The sequence below is a fragment of the Scyliorhinus canicula genome, chromosome 15 (genome assembly GCF_902713615.1).
Source record: "Scyliorhinus canicula chromosome 15, sScyCan1.1, whole genome shotgun sequence".
NCBI classification, from domain to species: Eukaryota; Metazoa; Chordata; class Chondrichthyes; order Carcharhiniformes; family Scyliorhinidae; genus Scyliorhinus; species Scyliorhinus canicula.
Genome location: NC_052160.1, coordinates 137,188,849 through 137,196,278, shown reverse-complemented (window position 1 = coordinate 137,196,278; position 7,430 = coordinate 137,188,849).

Here is a 7,430-nt window from a genome sequence, read left to right as displayed (position 1 = left end):
CAATTCTGAGGGACAGAACTAATCTCCGTTTGGAGAGGCAATGATGAATCAAGAATAGTCAGCATGGCCTTGTCAGGGGGAGATGATGTCCAACAAATTTGATACAATTTTTTCAGGAGGTGATCAGGTGTGTGGATGAGGGCAGTGCAGTTGATGTGGTCCACATGGTCCTGCATGCGAGTCCGATCTAGAATGTAATGGGATCCAGGGCAATTTGACAAATTGGATCCAGAATTGGCTCAGTGGCAGGAGGCAGAGGGTGATGGTCGAAGGTTGTTTTTATGACTGGAACCCTATGTCTAATGGACTAGTGTTGGGTTCCTTGCTGCTTGTAGTGTACACTAATAATTTAGTTGTGAATGTGGGGGGCTGATCAGTAAGTCCACAGATGACACTGAAATTGGTGGTGTGGTAAATAAGGAGGGGGAAAATCAGCGGGTAACGAGGGGACAGAGATTTACGGTAAGGAGTGGAGATTTAGAGGGGATTTGATGAAAACGTTTTTCACCCAAAGGGTGTTGGGAATCTGGAACTCTCTGCCTGAAAGAGTTATAGCAGTGGAAACCCTCACAACATTCAATAAGCATTTAGATGAGCACTTGAAATGGCACAGCACACAAGGCTACGGACTAAGTGCTGGAAAATTGGATTAAAATAGATAGGTGCTTAGTGGCCAGCATAGATATGATGGACTGAAGGGCCTCTTTCTGTGCTGTAAAACTCTGACTCTGTGACAATGACAACACTATAATAGTCAGAAAGTGGCTCATATGGGTACGTTTTGTCAATTTAATCATTCGACGTTCCACAGGTGAGGTGTTGATAAATGTGCTACCCGTCATACAGAGGTTCGTTCAATGTATAAGCGCTATTGAATTTTTGGGAGGAAAATTTGTTGACTTGTCATTCATAAACACTGGTCAAGCCACCTCGCAGCCTAAGGATTTAAAATGGTGAGTGTGCTGACAGGCCTTTCTCACTGAGCTGGCTTTCCCGATAGAATGACATATAGACACGGGACGTACATGCATCTCTGAGGCTGAGAACTCCTCACTTACTAGAACCTATCTTATCAAAGCATCCTTTGTGGCATGACCACCCATGCCCTCACATGCAGGTCCGTGCACCTCTCCTTTGGAGTGTTTCCTCACCTCATCTTTGTCCTCATCATCAAAGGAACCACCAGTATCTGGCATCTTCTCTTCCTCCAGGGCGCCCTCGCTTTGAATGACAGGATTATGGAGAGCGCAGCACACCACAATGAGTGATACTCGCGGTGAAGCGTACTGTAATGCTCCTCCTGATCTGTGCAGGCATCTGAACTGAAGTGTTGGCTGGTGTAGACTTGAGAGATGAACAGTCACTTCCAACACTGATGAAGGTTCAACTCAATTTTATTAACTAATTAACACACGATGACTGTGGGTCTAAATGATGCTAACTTAAACTAGAGACCTAAGCCTTGTCCAAACCAGTTGATTCTCTCAGCACGTGTTGTGAGTCTGTGCTGGGCTGGATGAGTTCTTGTTACACTGAGAGGCAGCACCCAGAATGAGCGGGAACCGTGGTGCCCTCTGCCTTTATAGTGTGTGTATTCTAACTGGTGATTGGCTGCGGTGTTTGTACATGTTGATTGGTCCATGTGTGTGTCCATCAGTGTGTGTCTGCACCATGATATACTGTGTATATTATGACATGAACCTCATCTTTAGCACCTCATTATCTGCTCTATGATGCCCCTGATGGTTCTGTGGCTGACTACATAGCTCCACTCTGTCTCTGTTCTCAGGATGCTGACTGGAATCATGAACCATCTCTTCCCAGGATAATCCTTCTCACCTCAAAGCCAACAATCCAGGGCATCAGATTTGTTGAAAGTGTCAGGTACCTGGGAGTTCCAGAGAATGTACCAGCCGTGGATGCTGCCTGGGTGCCTTGTTCATGCTACATCAGTTGTCGATTATGGTCACAAAACAACGGGACATTAAAGGAGTGATAGTCCTTCCCAATAATAAATGTACAGGCAGGCCTGCTGGATGGAGCCTTAATGGCAATGCAACTGCAGTCTATTGCTCCCTGGATCCTGGCAAAACTTGCGATTGCCACAAAGCCTCTGATTCTTTCCTGGTCCAGTGAGAATGTGAAGTAATGACTTGCCTTTCTGGCCATTGCACATGTAAAGACTTTAATACAATGGTGTGCAACAGGCTGCATAAGGCCACTCTGGTCTCCACTGGCAGCCTGAAAGGATACAGTGGCAAAGAAATTCAGCGCAACAGTCACCTATACAGTCATTGGCATCGGGTGCCAACTAACGCAGTTGGTAGATAATGCCTCTGCCAGCAAGTCACAGAGAGAAATCACTGTGGCTTCAGAAAGTATAAGTCTCCTCCAGCATTCTATCTCTGACATTTGAAGGTAGCTCATTCTCTACCCGTGTACTCGAATGGCAGGATGCAAACATACAAATTAGGAGCAGGAAGTAGGCCATTTGGCCCCTCGAGCCTGCCACGCCAGAGGGCAGCACAGTAGCACAGTGGTTAGCACAATTGCTTCACAGCTCCAGGGTCCCAGGTTCGATTCCGGCTTGGGTCACTGTCTGCGCGGAGTCTGCACATCCTCCCCGTGTGTGCGTGGGTTTCCTCCGGGTGCTCCGGTTTCCTCCCACAGTCCAAAGATGTGCAGGTTAGTTAGATTGGCCGGGCTAAATTGCCCTTAGTGTACAAAATTGCCCTTAGTGTTGGGTGGGGTTACTGGGTTATGGGGATAGGGTGGACACGTGGGCTTGGATAGGGTGCTCTTTCCAAGAGCCGGTGCAGACTCGATGGGCCAAATGGCCTCCTTCTGCACTGTAAATTCTATGAAAATCATGGCTGATTTTATTGGAACATCAACTCCACTTCCTTAGCGGCACGGTGGCGCAGTGGCTAGCACTGCTGCCTCGCATGCCGAGGATACTGGTTCTATCCCAGCCCCGTGCAATACTTATACTTGCAATACTTCACCATTTAATAGGGGGAGCAATTCGATTAAAGAATCGGCACTTTTAAAAATATATTTTGAAGTGAAATTATCAATCTTTACAATCATTGCAGCAAAACACTGAAAAAGAGAAAAAAGCCAGAGGTGTCACAACCCCCTGGGCTAGTGCGCGGTCAATTCCAGCCCCACTTGACCAACACAAGTGAAATTAGATGTTAGTTTAAAATACCCGAGGTCCTTGTCTGAGCCCCAATAAACTGCAGTCACCAGTTTGGAACTTTAACACAAGTTACCTACTACCACTTTCCCAAACCCCCACCCCTTTCTAACTATCCCATTCTCTACACACACACAAATAACACAGAGGGAAAAGGGTGATTGAGAGGTAAGGCATTAATAAAATAAAAGGATAAAGGATCTTTGATGCACTGGGATGGCTTCTAGTTAATGGGCACGATCTTCTGGAAAAAGTTCCAAGTGCTGTAGGGAGCGGGAATTGCCGCGAGTTTCCCGCCGCTCTGTCCAGCTATACAATGTTAATTGGTCCACTTAACAAGGCCTCACGGGCTTCTCGTCCCAAATGCAGGCTCGCCAGTTGATTCGCCGGGACCGTGCTCGCCAGCTTCCCGCTAACAAGGTCGAGCAGCTCTTAAGCTGCACTTGCTCAGCTGGCCCCAGCCAGTTCGCAACAATGGCTCCAAGGAGACCTACCCCAGATTCAGGGGTGCTGACCTGGGGAGGTCCTGGACGCAGTGGAGGCCAGGAGGGATATCCTGTTCCTCCGAGGGTCATGGAGAGTCAGCCACACGGTAGCCACACGGACATGGTGGCGGCAGCCTTCAGCTCGGAGATTGGGACCAGGAGGATGGCCTCCAGTGACGGAGGAAGGTCAACAACCTACACCGGGCAGCACGATTGAGTAGACACCAACCCCCCCCCCCACACCCCCAGGGGAGCATCTACCCCCCAACTCTCCAAGGGGGTCTCCAGCCCTCCCTCCCCCTTCCTCCACAAACCCGCCTTCACACCCCCTCTCCCACCACTGGGAACCATGTGTGTGGGTACCATTGCCCTCTCTGTGTCTCCTCAGGGAAACCTCCCCCACAATCGGCGGGAGAGGGCCCAGACTAGCGGAGGGGTGCCGGACTTGAGAATCCTCACCTCCTTCGAGGAGTGGGCCCTGGAGGTGACAGGTGTGGCTGAGGACAGGGCGGTCAACCACGCGGAGGCTGGCGGACGACGCAGAGGTGAGGGACCACCGGGCTCCACCCGGATGACCTGTCAAACGTGAGTTGTTACTGCCTTACTGACTGACCCATCCCTCTCACTGACCACATGTCCATTCTCCTGCAGGTCCTCCAGCCGACGGCGCTGGCCCATCCCGGGTGGCACCCTCTCCTGACTCCGAGGGGAATCCCTCGGAGGGGAGCTCGGAGAATGCAAATGTTATGGTCGCGGCACAGCTGTCAATCCTCACCCTCCACCAGCGCAGATACACACACCTCAGTGGGACATGTAGTGGACAGGCTTCTGGGAAACAATCTGGTGAGCACCACACTGCTGCTGATGTACATCAGGTGGAGGCAGGAACCCACAGGCGAGACAGCAGTCGGAGATCTGCTGGATCCTAGGCCCCAGCCGGGTCCCAGCCTGATGCTGAGTGGGTTACCCGGAGCTGATGGAGATGATAGGGAGCGGCTGGGAAATTCAGAGGTAGATGTCAGCATCACTCCAGCAGATCCATAACTGCTTGGAGGAGTCCCAGAGGCTACAGGCGCAGGAGATAGCACCAGCAATGAGTGACACCGAAGCCAACATTGCCGGGATGGTGACTACAGTGGAGAGCCTGGTGCACGACGTCGGCCCCATTAGTGAAGATGTCCAAGGCATCGCGCAGCCGGTGAAGGCCATGGCTGAGGGCCTCAGCAAAATGACTGACTCGTTGTGGGATGTCACCCAGTACCAGGCCGACCTTGGTGAGGTTCTGCGGGACATGTCCTGTTCCCAGATGGGTATGGCTGATTCACTGCAGAGCTGGTCCCAGTCACTGAGGAGCATCGCCGAGGGTGTCAACACCTTGATGCTGACCATGGGGACCCGCCAGGGCTGGCATTGCCAGACGATGCAGGGAAACCGGGGCTTGAACCAGCTGTCCCTCTGTCCCAGGGTAAACCCTAGGGCCCTCTGAGCACCGATCGGGAGGAGGGGCGCTGGCTGCCAACCCGGACCCATTCAATGGAGTGGTGATGGTGGCCATCAGCTCCCCCGGGTTCCACCCCTCTGATGAGGCTGTATCTTGCAGGCAGCACACAGGACAGGGCGACACGGCTATGCATGTTCCACTGGCAAGTGAGCCAGGGCTCTCCAGCCCCAGAGCGCACAGAGGACACCCGACAGGGGCATCGAAGGCCACGAGGTGAGGTAAGCAGCTGGCTGCCTCCAACTCAGATGTACATCCTGGGAAAACACCAAGACGTAGGGCCAGGCATGTTGAGCGTCACTGAGAGCCCTGGGGTGGGGGGGAAAGGGCTAGCGAAGGGGTGGGGAGGGGTTGGTGTTGGGGGCTGGAGGGTTTAGGGGGCTGGCTATTGGGATTGGGTATTATACAGTACATTAAACAACTTTTTGCACAACCATTATGATGCCTCTGTCACTTTCTTCCACAATGCGGGCTGACCCCCAGGCCCTTTTCCCATCTCTCCAGGCAGACCCCCCTCTGGGCGGCACCCAGCCACCCTCCGGCCATGGTCATGCCCCTGGTGCTGTGTCCCTGGCTGTTTGGATGTTAGCTGTGCGTATGTGATGCTTACTCCCATACAGTGTCCAGGCATCTAGGTTTCCCACGGGAAACCACTTGGCATGTGCCAATTGCTCACTTAACCACGATTGCCAATTCCGTAAGAGCGATAGCCAACCACCGCGCAGTCGCTGGGGGTTATGGGTGATTGGTGTGGCAGACGGACAGGGTCAAGGGTTGCCCCCGGAATGGGATTGGGAACCGGGGGTTGGCATGGTGGTGCCGCGAGCGATTGTCCCCCAGTTGCCCCCCTCAGTGCCTCCACCCCTCCCGTGGCGACCCATCCCTGCAGAGGGTCCCCCACCCCCCCCGCCGAGCACTGGGGTGGCAAGCCCAGCGCTCCCGGTCCCTTTGTCTGTGAGCGAAGTTGGCTACTCACCTCCTCGGCTCCCCACGGAAGTCCTTCGGCCAGGTTCATGTTTTTAAAAAAGGAGTAGGAAGCGACGACAGAGTGAGCACTTGCTGAGGCCGATGAACGATGGGAGGCCGGTGGATATAGGGTCACTCTCATTGATTGTTTGGAAATGGGGCTTAAGGGCTGATAATTGGTTTCGCGCTACGCTATGGTGAGATTCCGATTTTGCCAATGGGAACAGGCCGGTTGCATCTTAAACTGTTTGGCGCCTGGAGCGGTTCTCGTTTTTGGCCTCACCTGCTATTCACGGGCCTCGTTATGCTTTAGCGCGAGTGTAACATGGCCGGAAGGTCGCGCCCAATGTCTTTCCGTTCAAGGTTCTGATTTGGTACTAGGTTTGAGATGGTTTTCTCTGGCAAGGTTGTCTACTTTCTCTGTAGGTTCAGGATTATTTCAAGTTTACAGCAAAGCTGTATCAGATGTTCACTGGGTTTAGAACAATAAAACAATTCTTTACTTCAGTAGTGAGAGAGAGAAAGAGAGAGAAAGAGAGAGAGGGAGAGAGACTGTCCCTTTGACTTCCAAGGTCGTAACACTTCTGCCAATCTCTCCCAGAAAGCATCAGGCAGGAACCAATCACTGACTGTTGTCAGGCAGAACTCTGTCCCTGGCCAACCCACAGGTTGCCAGACATGCAATCGGCGCCGACCAGTCTGTTTCTCCTCTCACAAACAGGTTGCTTCAGCCTGAGTTCTTTGTTTAAAGGCACATTCCGAATGTGGGTCCACAGACCAAAAGTAATCAAATTAAACAAAATAAAAGAAAATAGGAACAAAGGAACAAAACAGGAAGGACTTTACATCGGTATCAATGTAAAGCAGGTGCAGTGCATAACAGGAGCCATTACAAATATCCCCAACATGTTCCCTTCACGGACGCAAGAGCCATCTGCACCAAAGCGGATACTGTCAACAATACAGAGTTACATCATACCCCTCACGTCAAAGAAAAGCAACAGAGAAAAATAAAACACATTCCAAGATCCAGAACTACATGTTGAATGACACACTGAAGCTTGGGTTAGCTGCTGCAAGTGGTCAATGGGGAAAGGCCTTTGTCGGAGGCCTTCTTGCCAAAGAATACCAAAGGATTGGAAACCATGTAAAACCCCTTGGGTTTCTGGACCAGAGAAGGTCTGGTAACATTAGGCACGGTGAGGTATCCTCTGCATTGCAGTGACAGAAACTGGTCTGTATTGTACCTAAAATAATTTCAACATCGGTACATAAGAAATGG